We start from the raw sequence: 15,617 nt of genomic DNA on the forward strand, positions 1-15,617 counted from the left end.
ATAAGATAATGTTGTTTCGGCCACAATAGTATACAATATTCAAAGATCTCGAGCGATTAATCCAACATATTCATTCTAATAATAGTCTCATGAACTGAATTGTGACTTTCTTGTTCAAAATGATGAAATTTGTTACATAGATATTTAAATCCACGACTTTTCACTTAAGAAGTAAACACTCGAACCATCAAATGACCCAATTGCATACAATCATTATGCTTAACTGTTTAATTTGTCTAATTACTAAGAACATCAATGCAATTATTAATCTATTAATTCACCCTACAACATCTTTTCATTTCCAACATAAGTCAATATCAATTGAATCCTAAACTCTCTTTGTCCAAAAGCACATTCAAAGAAGAATGGATTCAACTATGTGAGTGACATATTGAACATCAATTGTGATTGCTATCTTTACTTTTAATAAGTTCTCATTTGTGGCAAAAGGTAGGATAGATTGAATCCCAACCCGAATGTTTGATATGTGTGATGACGCTTTGGCCAATCTGTCAGCACGGGCCCAACCTGAATCGTTAGTTAAACAATTGGAAAAATCAACATGAATTTAACCCTAGAACCTGATCCATGATCATGCCTTCTTCCTTGCAAGATTCTCAGCAGGATTTAACTCCACCAGATGTAAAGATCTCTTTATAATAGTAAAAGAATAATGTTACTTGTTTTGGATCATGTCTCTATTGATGTATAAAAGTTTTTGGATTATGTTTAGTATTTTTGTCACCAGTTTGAGGTAATTTATTTTCGATTAATTTTTTCATTATTTTCTCCATTTTTTAAAGTAACTCAATCATTTCTTTTGTCCTTTTGATTTTAAGAAGGTTATATGAGGATGGGTCTGAATTTGGAAGTTTGACGAAGAATTTGTTGCAAATGTTTACCAAAATGATTCAAATTTAAATGCATGCTATTTATTCTTGAGAGTTAGGATTGTATTCTTGTTGATATTGAAACTCGATGGTGTGCTTGGTACTGTGAGTTTAAGCATTGATTGTCAAAAAATTGAAAATTGTAAGCCTTTATTGTCTTTTATACAATTAGGGTTTATTTAATTATTAATGGGTTTGAGCCTATATGTATAAGTAATTTAGAGTTTCTAGGCTAATTACTCCTTTATAATAGTTGTTTGTAAAGGTTAATACAGATCACTTGAGAATAGAAATACTTTTTCCTTTTCAACAAATCTTATTGTTCTTCCCAGTTTTCCAGGGTTTTCTTTCTTCGTAATCATTTTTTCAAAGATCCAATAGTCAAAAATTCAACATTTAGTATCAGAGCTAGATTGAAGAACATGACGTCGACAAGATCAACCAGAGATGCGACGGCAATGAAGATTGGAAGAGAAGGGAACGTGACACTCTCCTATCTGTTACTCACGAAGAGTAACTACTCAGTGTGGGCGTTGAAGATGCGGGTAAACTTACAAGGAGTGTGGGAAGCCGTGATGCTCGACAATGTCGACGAACAGATGGATAGAATGGCTCTCGCTGCCATCTAGCGATGTTGATTTCCGATTCAAATGTCAGCTCCAGGTTTTGGAAGCACTCCCTGAGGACGTCCTTCTCATGGTGGCTGAGAAGGGTTTCGCCAAGCTAGCGTGGGAGACACTAAAGACAATGCATGTTGGAGTGGAGAGAGTCAAGGAGTTAAAAGTGCAAACCTTGAAGACACAATTTGAGGCGATTCGTATGAAGAATGGGGAATCGCTGAATGTTTTCGCCATGAAATTGACATCCATCGTGACTAGTATCCGCTCGTTGGGAGAGAAGGTGGAGGAGATCTCCGTCGTCAAGAATTTTCTTAGAGCCTTACCACAAACATACATGCAAATCGTTACAGCGATCGAGCAATTTGGTGACCTCAAGAATATGACCGTCGAAGAGATCATCGGTCGTATCAAAGTCCACGAGGAGAGACTTCGCGACTATGGAGACCAAGAGGAGGAGCACCTATATTGCTCACGCATGATGAATGAATGTCACGAATGAAGAAAAACGGAGAAGCCGGTTTTTCTTCTAGATTGTCGAGTTGCAGCGGCAACGGTGGAGATAAACGAGGTCGTGGCAAAGGGCAAGGTCAAGGGAGAGGTCGTACAAAAAGCTCACCTCGACAAGAAGACACCAAACACCTCAAAGACAAGAGCACAGTGAAGTGTTTTTTTTGTCAAAAGTACGGGAACTACGTGTCTCAGTGCTCTAACAAAAGGTTTGACGATGAGGCAAACCTCACTAGCTTCTATGACAAGGAGCCATCATTAATGTTTGCTGAGGTAGTGACGACTATTTTGCCCGAAGACGATGAAGCTAACTTTACTAGCTTCTATGACAAGGAGTCAATATTAATGTTTGCTGAGGGAGACGAGAAGACAAACCTTGAAGAGTTCATACAAGAACCGTCTAAGGAAGAACTAAAGGTGGTGTTGTCCAATGAAGAGAAAGTCATGAGGAAACTTCTCGCAAGTGGCGATGAGTGTAATCACACTGATGTGTGGTACCTTGACTATAGAGAAAACAATCATATGACGGGTCATCGAGAAATCTCAATGAGCTCGACGAGAAAATTACCGGAAATGTGAAGTTTGAAGACGGAAGCAAGGCGCACAAGTTACCTAATCCAGCTTGCGGGGAAAACTATGTGAGTAGAGATGCCGTATTCGAGGAGGAGAAGAAGTGAGAGTGGTGCAACGACAATAACAAGCTCGTACAAAATTCTGTGGAGTTCGAAATCCTACGAGATGTCTATGCGGAGGCACCACTGGTAGAGATGAATCTTGATAAATTGTTGTTTCTCACCACCAATGAGCCAACAATATATCACGAGGTGGTAGTCGAAGAGTCGTGAAATGAAGCAATGAACAAAGAGCTCGAGTCTATTAGGAAGAACAAAACATGAGAGCTCACCGACTTACCACCCGGTCATAAGACCATCGGATTAAAGTGAGTTTTCAAGTTGAAAAAAGACAACGAAGACAACATCCTCAAGTACAAAGAGAGATTGATAGCAAAATGCTATGTGCAAAAGCAAGACGTTCACTTTGAGGAGACATTTGCACCGGTGGCAAAACTTGACACAATCAGGCTAATTCTTGCCATTGCAGCTCACCGTGGATGGGAGATTCACCACTTGGATGTAAAATCAGCATTTCTCAATGGTGACATCGAAGAAGAAGTCTGTGTCGCTCAACTTGAAGGCTTCATCATCAAGAATAAAGAGCACAATGTGTACAAGTTATACAAGGCTCTTTACGGACTACGTCAAGCACCAAGGGCGTGGAACACTTGGCTCAATAAGAAAATGATGAGTCTCGGTTTCGTAAAGTGTTCTCAAGAGCAAGCTGTGTACATGAGAAACCATGGAGAAGAAGTACTCATTGTTGGCGTATACATCGACGACTTGATTGTCACAAGATCAAGCATTAAGGGTGTTGAGGAGTTCAAAAAACAGATGATGAAGGAGTTCGAGATGAGTGATCTCGGGCTACTCTCATACTATCTTGGTATCAAGGTTGACCAGAAGAAAGATAACATCGAGGTGAAGCATGAAGCTTATGCGAAAAATGTGTTGAAACAGTTTGCAATGGAGGATTGTAACTTGAGCAAGTATCCTATAGAAGCAAAGTTGCAGCTTGGAAAGGACGTGGAAGGAAGCATAGTGGATCTGAAGAAGTATAGGCATATCATCGGGTGTCTCAGGTACTTGATGCACACTCGACCCGATATCTGCTATGCAGTTGGCATAGTGAGTCGATACATGGAGAAGACTACCACTATACACCAAAAGGCAGTAAAACATATTCTTCATTACGTGAAGGAAACGACGAGTTATGAGATTCAATTAAGAAGAGGACGAGAAGTTGAAGAACTCGTTGGTTTTACATATAGCGACCTAGCCGGTGACACAGACGACATAAAAAGTACTAGAGAGATGGTGTTTTATCTCAACGGGAATCTGATCACCTAAAAATCTCAAAAGCAACAAACTGTTGCTTTATCTTCATGTGAGGCAGAGTTTATGACAGCTACTGCAGCGTTGTGTCAATAACTTTTGCTGAGAAACTTGTTGAGCGAGGTGCTCGGATGTGAGCCAAGGTCGGTAACCCTTTACATCGACAATAAATCCGCAATAACAGTAATGAAGAACCCAGTGGTTCATGGACGCAACAAACACATTGACACTCGGTTCCACTTCATTCGTGAGTGCATCGAGAACCGACAAATCATTGTGGAATTCGTAAGCACTAGAGAACAGCGTGCAAACATTCACACTAAGGCACTAGTAAGAGTTAAATTTGCAGAGATGCGAAAGCTGTTCGGCGTGAAGAATCTCGAACTAAATCAAGCTTATGGGGGAGATTGTGAGTTTAAGCATTGATTGTCAGAAAATTGAAAGTTGTAGGCCTTTATTGTCTTTTATACAATTAGGGTTTATTTAATTATTAATGGGCTTGAGCCTGTATGTATAAGTAATTTAGGGTTTCTAGGCTAATTACTCCTTTATAATGGTTGTTTGTAAATGTTAATACAGATCACTTGAGAATAGAATTACTTTTTCCTCTTCAACAAATGTTATTGTCCTTCCCAGTTTTTCAGGGTTTTTTTTCTTTGTAATCGTTTTTCAATGATCCAATAGTCAAAAAAGCCAACAGGTACGTGGGTTTAGGAGTCTGGAATGAGAAAGGGATTCAAAACACTATGTTTGGTTTGGTTGGTGGGTGTAATTCTGCAATAGTAGTATCATTACCCAGAACTCATTATTCACACTAGTAGAAAAAGGGGCATTAGTAAGGGCTAAAACCGTTACTGAAAGCATCTAAAGCCGTTACTAAAACTTATTTGTAACGGCAAATAAAACCGTTACCAATCGTTACTAAAAATTACGTTACAGAAAATGAACTAGTATCAGTAACGGTTTTCGAACGCCGTTACTGATAGTCATGTAATAACAGTAACGGTTCTAGCCGGCTAAAAACCGTCACAGAAACGACACAAGCATCTGTAACGGTTTTCGAAAACTGTTACAGATAGTAATGGGACAACAGTAACGGTTTTAGCCGGCTAAAAACCGTTACTGAAATGCTTTAGTATCTGTAACGGTTTTCGAAAACCGTTACAGATGCTTGTGTCGTTTCTGTGACGGTTTTTTGTTTCTTAAACCGTTACAGATAGATTTATAGTTGTCACCAAATCGAGGGGAATGAAAAAAGATTCCATGACCTCTCTATTTCATTGTTTTAGATTGTGTTTGGAGATCAACAAATTAAAAAACAACAATATTGTAGTAGGCTTTTGATTGAGAATACCCAGTCGCAACAAAGGCGTGTGATCTTATTTGATCGTGGTGCGTGAGAGCATTCTTGGTAGTGATTGAGGTTTGTGACCGTAGGGTTCAAGAACAGGTTATTCTTAGTTTTAGAATTTTGAAGTATAATTACTTGTTGATGATTGATTCATTGAATGTTTGGTTTAAAAGAGTTTATTTCCTAGATGTAGGTGAGTATATAAATCGAATCATGTTGTGATTTCGTTAAAAAGTTGTGAAAAAATCATGTATTAAAAGTAAAAAAATATAATCGGAACAAGTCACGACAAAGAACAATTCTTGTTGCGACCATGTTCTACAAGATCATGACTAAGATCTTTCTCGGACGCAATTAATCAATGATTTTCTCACATCGCCAAAAGAAAGGTATAAGAGGAAGCTTTCCTCGTATTGAGTATCAACAAGACCCCACAAGGCCATCTGCGCGTTTATTCAGCATTTGCATTTAGCGTTTGTGTAATAATTGATCTAGTAATTTTTTGTAATAAGTTAACACAAAAATTATAATCAAACACATCTTGTGTTTAAACACAATTTTTTCTCTATCTCATTTCTCTAGCGAATAAGCTGGAACGAATAAGTTGAGCATAAGCTGAATCATATCAAACGTACTTGGGAATAAACTAAATAAGCTGAAGTGAATATACCAGTGTTCTAAATTTTGCTAAGTGCCAGTCAGGCGCCCGACTAGGCCCAACGCCTATGCGTGGCCTAGGCGATGTACTGAAATTTAACAATAAATCTTTAATTAGTTATCAAAATCAAGAGAGCAACAACAAATAATTTAAATATGCAATTACAACCGTTAATGATCCATTCCAAAATTCAAAATATGAGAATACTAGCATTTCAGTTATTCCAATAGTCACAAACTTGATTCAAACTTCCAAACAAAACTACAAATACACCAAAATTAAAAAAATAAATAAATTCTAATGTCTAAACATCAAATGCCGAATCGAGGATTTTTTTCACTAGGCTTACATTATATGTATTACACTATTACGCGTAATAAGTGAATATATTAATCGTTCTACGAATATCCTTACTAAAATAAAATAAAATAAATATACGAAATCTAAAAATTGATAAGATCACTCGATTTATAAAATAAATTTATACATTTAAAATTATATAGTTAAAGAAATATTATGTTAAAGAATATATGAAGTTAAATTAGTTAGGTTTTAAATAAGTGAACACTGTTATAATATGAAAGTCTAATTTAATGAATTTCAGTCTATTTTGGTAAAAATATAGAAAAAAAACAAAACATGAAAATAAGAAAAAAAAAACTCAAAATTATTGTCAAAAACATATTAGTAGGCACTGGAGAAGACGATTATATAATAGTCAAAGAATAAATAATATAACAATTTATTTATATAACCAAAATAACTCAATATAACTATTTTAACTTATATAATTATATAAATAAATTTTAGTTATTAAAATTTATGTATTATTATAAATATTTGTATATTAGAAAATATTATTTATATAAAATAAAATATTAATTATTATTATAAATAAAATTAGAATGGTATAATTATATTTATTTTTAAATATAATAAAGAAATTAATATTTTATATAAAATTAAGTGGAGGCCAGGGTTTGATCCCTCACCTCCTTATATAGTTTGCATACACTACCATTTGGAACAAATAAATTTTTGTGTTTAATATAAATATATATATCTATCTTTAAAAGTTTATCCTGGGTTGTCGCTAGAGGCGAGCATTGGGTGGTTTAATCCGAAATCCAATCCAATCCGAATTCTAAATACTAATTCAGATTGGATATTTCGGATTGGACTGAGATCGGATCGGATTGAGTTCGGATTGAATTAAATCGGATTGGATTAGGATTATCCAAATTATCCAAACTATCTAAATAAAAATATATCTTTTAATTAATTTTCTTTAAATTAAATTCCATCTCAATAAATATATATTTTACTTATCATCACTTGACAACGATATTTATTTTTATTTTTAATTTTTATTTTTTATTTTTTTTTATTATTATTTTTTATTTTTTTCAGATTCAAATTTAATAATAATAAAAAATTCGAATTTAAAAAAAAAAATTAAAAAAAAAATTGTTGACTAATTTCAAGCTGATATATATAAATATTTTTTAGTTTGGATTATCCAAACCATTTTCAATTCAATCCGTATCCGATCCGTATTAATTAGTAAAATGGTTTGGATTACGGATTGGATAAACTTAGTTTGAATTTAATACGGATCGGACAAAACAGATTAGTTTTATCCATTTGCTCACCCTTAGCTGTCGCCCACCCCAACCCACTGCATGGTTCTGCCATTATAAACATCACAATAGACATAATATAAAATAACATAATAATAATAACAATAAGCTAACAAGCAACAACAAAATCATCCAAAGTTTTAAACACAAGTATCACATAAAAAAATCAAGAAAAATGCTCTCAAACCAACTCTTCTTCTACATATTCTTCATATTCTTCTACTGCATGCTCTTTATCCAACTCAAATTCAATTTTTTCCATATTCACTTCCTCATCTTCAGATTTAAAACCATTAGTTTCAAGTGTTGAATAACTTAAATTAATAAGTTTTTTGTTTTTGATGTTTAATATTCCTAGAATAATAATAATGGTTTTAGCGGTATGTGGGATAACCAAGAGATTTAGGTGAAAGACCTATTTAATATGCACAATAATTTATTTTGACATTTAAAGAGACAAACATTTGAAGAGTGAAATACCCTGCCTATAAAAATTTGTAACAATCTGTTTGATATGAATAAGAAAAAGATTTTCCCTCTTGTTACCAACAAATTGGTATTAAAGCACTTGTGTGTAAGAGAACCTTCCAGCGTGAGAGAACCTTCAGCCTCAAAAGAGAACGTTATAGTGTGCACTGACCGAGAGAGAAAAATGAGTGATCGAGAGCTTTGTGAGGTGTGTGTTGAGTGTAAATACTTGAGATAAATGACAGGTCTAATTAATTGCATCCCGCTACCCAAGTTGACAAAATAAGTCAACTACGACAATTGAAAGGTGTAGATGAAGGCCCTTTTCAACTACCAAGATAACTAGGATGTGATCGAGATTGTGTATGAAGAATTGACGAACACCGATGGGTATTCAAATGCCTAGCCAAATACGTTGAAGGTCGTTCGAGATAAAGACATGATGACTCTATATCTACTATACCGATCTGTTGTCAAATCTGGCTTTGAGAAGATAGCCGATTTATTCCAAAGTAGCATGGGATACACTCAAAATAACAAACAAAGGAGACGAACAGATGAAGCAAGTCCGACTTTAAACCCTAAACGGCGATCTTATTAACATGATGATGAAAAAGTCTGAAAGCGTATCCGAGTTCATTACTTGGGTGGAGACTATGATGAACAAGCTGAATCGGAATGGTGAAAGTCTTTAATAAAACTGAATTATTGAAAAGATTCTGAGGTCATTGACAAGTAGTTTCGAAAATATCGTGTATGCAATAGAGGAACCAAAGATCTATTAATGTTCACCATTGAAGAGCTTGTTGGGTCTTTGGAAGCGCATGAACAAAGAAGGAAACATAAGAAGGGGGAGTCCCTTGAACAAGCTCTCTAGGCGATGATGACAATAAAAAGGAGAAGGTACTATATGCTCAGAGTACTAGAGGCAGAGGAAGAGACCTATGTGGTAGAGAAAGAGGAGGACGAAGAAGTGAGCAAGTCGACCAACATAACTAACATGGTCGAGATCAAGCTCGGGGTGGACAAATAAATACAAACAGAAAAATTGAGTGTTATAACTGTAGAAAGTATGAGCATGTTGCCAATGATTGTTACTCGATAAAATACTACAACTGCGGAAAGCTAGGTCATATTTTCAAAGATTATAGATCCAAAAAGAAAAAGGAGGAACTAACAAACTTCTTTGATGAGAAAGAAGATGAAGGATTGTTGTTGGTTCAAAAATTCTAAAAACCAAGATCAAACAAAGTTCTTCTGATAACTCGTTTTGGTACTTGGACACTAGCGCAAGTAACCACATGTGTGGTGACGATAGGTTATTTAAAATACTCTCAAAGGTGGAGTCCAAATCCATTTCTTTCGGCGATGCTTCAAAAGTAGCCGTCAAAGGTCGATGAACGATCAATAGAGAAATGGGAGAATTAGAGAGATAATAGATGTTTACTACATACCTGATCTTAAAAGAAACATACTGAGCATGGGAGAGTTGATGGAGAAATGGTACTTGACTCTAATGAAGGACCGATAACTACAACTGAAGGATAAAACTCGGGAGACTCATTGCCCAAGTAGAAATAAAGAAAAATTGCATGTACAAACTTGAGCTTAAAATAGTTCAAGATAAATGTATGCAACTTGATTCGGAGGATGAGGCCATAAAGTGACATTATCGGTTCGGTCATCTTCACTTCGGAGGGTTGACCGAGCTGGTGAAAAAAGAGATGGTGCTTAGACTGTCTAATATTAAATTCGAAAATAGGTTCTGTGAAGATTGTGTGATTAGTAAGCAAGCGATGACTTCTTTCCCAAGAAGTTCTAAATACCGAGCAAATGAGCAACTCGAGCCGATCCATACCAATTTGTGTGGACCGATAACTCAAAAATTGTTCAATGGTAAGAAATATTTATCTTTAATTGATGATTTCTCTCGGAAGACGTGGGTTTATTTTCTGAAGGAGAAATCAGAAGTGTTTGAAATATTTATATGAACTCACATCATATTGTGTGTAAAAAATAAATGATAAAATAAAAATAACATAAATGATGTTCACTTAGACCATCTCCAACTGAAAAACCCATTTTCAAACTCATTTTGGTGTAAATGTCACATCATACAGTAATTATTTTCCAACCGAAAAACTCATTCTCAAACCCAAAAGAATATTCTTATAATAGTCTTTCTTACATCAACTTTTATAACTTTTTAATATCATCCATATATTTTACAAACTTATAAATTCCACCACAATATTATAATATCATCTAAATATTTTAAATTTAAATATAAATTAATTATAAAAAATTATTAAAAATATTATATATATATATATATATATTAAAGTAATTTTATTTTTTAATATTATTATAATTTTATTTTTAAACATTATTATAAATTTATGTTATATAAAAAATATTATATAAATTAATAATTATATAAATAAGTTTAATATAAAATATAGGATAAAAATAAAAAATATAAACAAATAAAACATATAAATAAATAAAACATATAAATAACTTATATAAATTAATTATATAAATAAGTTTAATATATAAATTGATAAAATAAAAATTGAAGGGTTAAAATGTAAAATAAAATAAAATTATGCGTTTGCTACAGTAGCAACACAAATATGGGTGTTTTGGAGAGAGAATTTGGGATATCCCATATTGGGTTTGCGTTAGGCGTACAATTGAAACTACTAATCCCATTTTGGGTATTAATTTGCAGCTCCATGGAGTTGCTCTTAGCAAATTCCTTAAGAGTATGTTTGAATGTATGAAATTGGAATTAGCATTAAAATTCTAATTCTAATTCCACAAAAATTAATATTGAATTATAATTCATTTCCTATATTTAGAAAAATTATAAAATTATAATTCAATTACAATTTTAAAAAATGAATATAATAAAAATATATATTATCTATAATATTAAAATATTAGTTTTACCCAACCTACTAGGATAGCTCAGGTTTCAAAGGTTTTGTCTAGGGTTCGATTCTCATTAAAAAAATATCGATCAGAATGATAATATTTTAAATTAAAAACAAATATCGGTTCGACATGTTAATTTTTAAAAAAAACAAATTATCGGTTCAAAATTTAACTTGCTAAATTAAAATAAATATATATTGGTTCAAAATGTTAAGTTACTAAAATTTAAAAAAAAAATCATTTTGACATTTTAAAATCCAAATTTAAAAAAAATAAATTATTTCTTGAACACATTTATCATATTGTAAATTATAAAATAATGAGATATTTTGTTTGAAAAAACATAAAATATATATTGAAATTACAATTCCGAGTTAAAAAGACTAGAATTGAGAATTATAAAATTACATTGTTCTGAATTCCATTAGACAAATTTCAATTCTAATTCTTAATCTTAAATGGTATATCAAATCTAAGAATTAGAATCTGACCCCCAATTTTAATTCCAATTCTAATTTCGGGGTTGCCAAACACATAAAGATAATAAAGTACATAAGTTGTAAGAATTAAAGATGTTGTACCTAAAAGAAAATTATTAAAAAAAATAATGCATAAAATAATACATATTTTAGTTTGGAGAAATGATTGGAGAAGAGAATTTGTGGATTGACGCAATCTAATTCGCTGAAAAATTAAAATAATTTCTCTCTCTTCTCTCTTTCCTCACATTTTTTCATTTTTCTAACTTGAGGTAATGTTATATCATTTTCTCTTCCAAATTTTCTCCTCAAATCACTCTTTTTTAGTTTTATTTGTTTTAAGAGTAATTTAACTTCAGTACTCAGACACATTTGATGGTAAATTTCAGTGTTTGTATCTAAAGTAGTGTATCGTTGTACAATTGAGTTAGTTGTCAAAAACCAGTTGATGGTGAAAAAACACGCGAGCGAACGATGAAATTTCAAATTAAAGATGAGGAAACAAAGAAATATTTTAAATACTCTTTATTTAAAGATTAAGTTAGTTGTAAAAGATAATTGATGATGAAAGAAACGTTGCGTGAGAATGAAAATTCAAATTCAAATTGAAAATGAAGAATAATGAACTACTTTTTATAAACCAACAATGGGCTTCATTTTTATTTAAAAATAAAATAATCAAATATATTTCTTAAAAGATTTTGTTTATTTTTCTTCTTCAAATACAATAAATTCATATAACTTTTACTTTCCTTTGTAATCAATGCATTTTTATTTTTCTTTGTTTCTTTATTTTCTTTTTTATATTTTCTTATAACTTTTTTTTTGAGTAAATAATTATTTTCTTTAATCTTAATTGTATCGATGTATTGATTAGTTATTTTAGAGATATAATTAACTGTAATATTTAATTAATTAGAATAATTATTACAATTATTTTTAATTAATTATATATCTTTAACTTAATGAACTAAACCCAATTTGTTTATAATTGCAAATTGGGTTTGGGTCTAGATCTAGATCAAAAACTAGGAGATCAAATAAACAGATGATCCAAATAACGACTTAAATGGTTCTTCAGTACAGATCAAGTATATTTTCACAACTAAAATTTATCTCAATTTATAAATATAAAGTATTAAGATTTTAAATTTAAAAAATAAAAATCTAAATTAAAGATTCTAACACGTTATTGAATCATTAATTATTATTATTAATAAAAATATTCTTCTTTCTCTTTAATAATTTTTCTTTATTGGATAATAAATATATCACCTTTAATTCCTTAAAAAAATCAAATAAAATATCATATTTTGATAAAATTTATGATAATATATATCACAACTTGATTTTTAGTTAACTAATATTTTCTATGAAAAGAATGGTTACAAAACAAAAAATGCGTTGAGGAAACCAATTCTCAACCAAAGAGAAAAATCAAAGATCCACACCACTTAAATTATTATAGGAAAAGTTTCTAAAATGAGAAATATTTTCCTAATGAACTTTCATTCAATTTATAGACTGCTCTTTAAGTAAGTAGATAGTGTCTAATTTTATTATTTTTATTATTAAATAAATTAAAATATATAATTTATTACTTTTAATGGTTAATACTGTTAAATATTTTTTTAATATTTTGTTTTCAATTTTGTACGTTTTTTTAATGATTACAGTAAAAATATTTGAACTAATTTAAAAAAACAAAAAAATTAAAAAACATAAAATACAATTATTTGACTCGAAAGTCATCCAGAAGAGTAATCAAGTCTCCATACGAATACACATTTCGGATATAATCTCTAACATCGTCATAATAATGACATTGAAAATAATTCCTAACGACCTACTTTGTTAGTTAGACGTTCTTCGATTATTTTTCTTACTAGAAAATTATAGGACAAAGATCCATCTTGTAAGTCTCATTCTTTTAGTCGTCCCAATCTATGTTTCTCATTAGCCACCGACGATCTCTAGGATAACCTATTGAATTCCGGTCAAAATTTACAAAATACATGGTAAACAATCTCTACCTCTTTGTAACACATCTAATAACCATTCAAATTATTTAGAACCCATTGTAAAACCATATTGTAACCATTAAATTTGCATTACCCATTCCCGATCCCGTTCGAGGAATACCCACTTATATAATGTTTTCGGGAACTCATTATTATAATTAGAAAATCTAATTATTTTATGTGATAGATAAATCAATAGTGGTCTTGGGAATTGGTTCCCTAAGTGAAAAATTATTAATAATATATTTTTATTTTTCAATTTAGTAGTTATATTTTGTGTTTTATTAAATAAATATAATAAGTTTATGTTAGATTAAGTTGAAGAAAGAAAAAGGGAGAATTAATTAAAAAAAGAAATAATTAATTAAGTTTAATTAAGAAAAACGATTTAATTAATTAAAATGAACTTAGGATAATAAAAATCAATACGACATAATTTTGATGATGCGTTGATAATTGAATAAAACTAAGTTCTGCAAATGATTAATGCACATGTACAACTTAAGAGGCGCTGACAGTAGAGCTGACGTCAACAGAGCTGAAGAGGCGTTGGCAGCGGGGTTGCCAACAACAGACATACCTACCTGCTGACCGGAAGCAGAATAGGAAACTCTTACAAAATAAATTGGAAAAATAGGACGTCTAATCCGTTATGCATGGTAGCCAAAAATGATCAAAACTGACTATGCATAAAAGATTAAACCATCTTAATTTTAAAACCATTAACAATATTTGTTCAAATGATTTAGTTTTTGGTATGCCAAAATTAAAGTTTTCAAAAGACAAGGTTTGTCTTGCTTTCCAGTTGGGCAAACATGTCAGATTAACTTTTAAAAGTAAAGAGAATTCTCAATCCGACTGATGCTTGGAACTATTACACATGGACTTTTTCGGTCCAATTCTAGTAAACAGTTTGGGAGGAAAGAGATACACCCTTGTCATGATTGATGATTTTTCAAGATTTAATTGGTTATATTTTTAGCCTCTAAGGATCAGACTACTGAGAATTTGATTAAGATCCTTAGAAGACTTCAAAACGAAAAATCTTTAAGTATCATTAAAATTAGAAGTGACCGGAGAACCGAGTTTACCAACAGATGCCTGTCTTCTTACCTTGAGGAGTCTGGTATTAGACACGAGTTGTCTAGTGCCAGAACTCCACAGAAAAATAATGTTGCTGAGAGAAGAATCAGAATACTGAAGGAAGTAGAGAGATTTATATTAGCAGCGAGATCTTTGTTATCAAAGACTTTGGGCAGAGGTCATAAACATGGCATGCTATACTCAAACATGTCAATGATTAACAAACGGTGTAATAAAATACCTTATGAAATAATTTCTAAAGTTTCATACTTCAGGATATTCAGATATTCGGATGTAAGTGTTTTATTCACAATAATGGGAAAAATCATTTGGCTGTGTTTGATGCTAAGGAAAATGCTAGAATTATTTTAGGATATTCCTTAGTTAGTAAAGCTTATAAAGTGTATAATAATCAAACTATGACTGTTGAAGAATCCTATCATATTGTCTTTGATGAATCTATTGAAAGTAACTCTAACGAGATCATTGAAGTTGCTAACAAATTAGAAGTGATCAGTCTTTAATCTGATAGTGACGATGAAGTTCTGGTCAACAAGATCAACACATCTAATTAGACAACTGATGCGGTTGATGTTCAACCAGACGACCAGACTATAAGTCAGCAGACGACTGATAGTTCGGATGTCGTGGGACCGTTTGACCAAACGTCTGCTCCTTTAGGACCAAACTTCAAATGAAACAAAAATCATCCACCCAAATTAAGATTGTTAATCTTAATGCTCCTCTTAGGACCAGACACCAATTATTGGATGAATTTACAAACTCCGCCTTCATTTCTCAAATTGAGCCAAAGAAAATCGATGAAGCATTGCTTAATTCAGACTGGATCAATGCCATGCCAGAGGAGCTGAATCAATTTGAAAAAAGTAAAGTGTGGCATATGACTCCAAGACTGACCGATCAATCGGTTATTGGAACCATATGGGTTTTTCGAAATAAGCTTAGTGAATAAAGTTTAGTTATGAGAAACAAAGCCCGATTGGTAGCTCA

The sequence above is a fragment of the Impatiens glandulifera genome, chromosome 4 (genome assembly GCF_907164915.1).
Source record: "Impatiens glandulifera chromosome 4, dImpGla2.1, whole genome shotgun sequence".
NCBI classification, from domain to species: domain Eukaryota; kingdom Viridiplantae; phylum Streptophyta; class Magnoliopsida; order Ericales; family Balsaminaceae; genus Impatiens; species Impatiens glandulifera.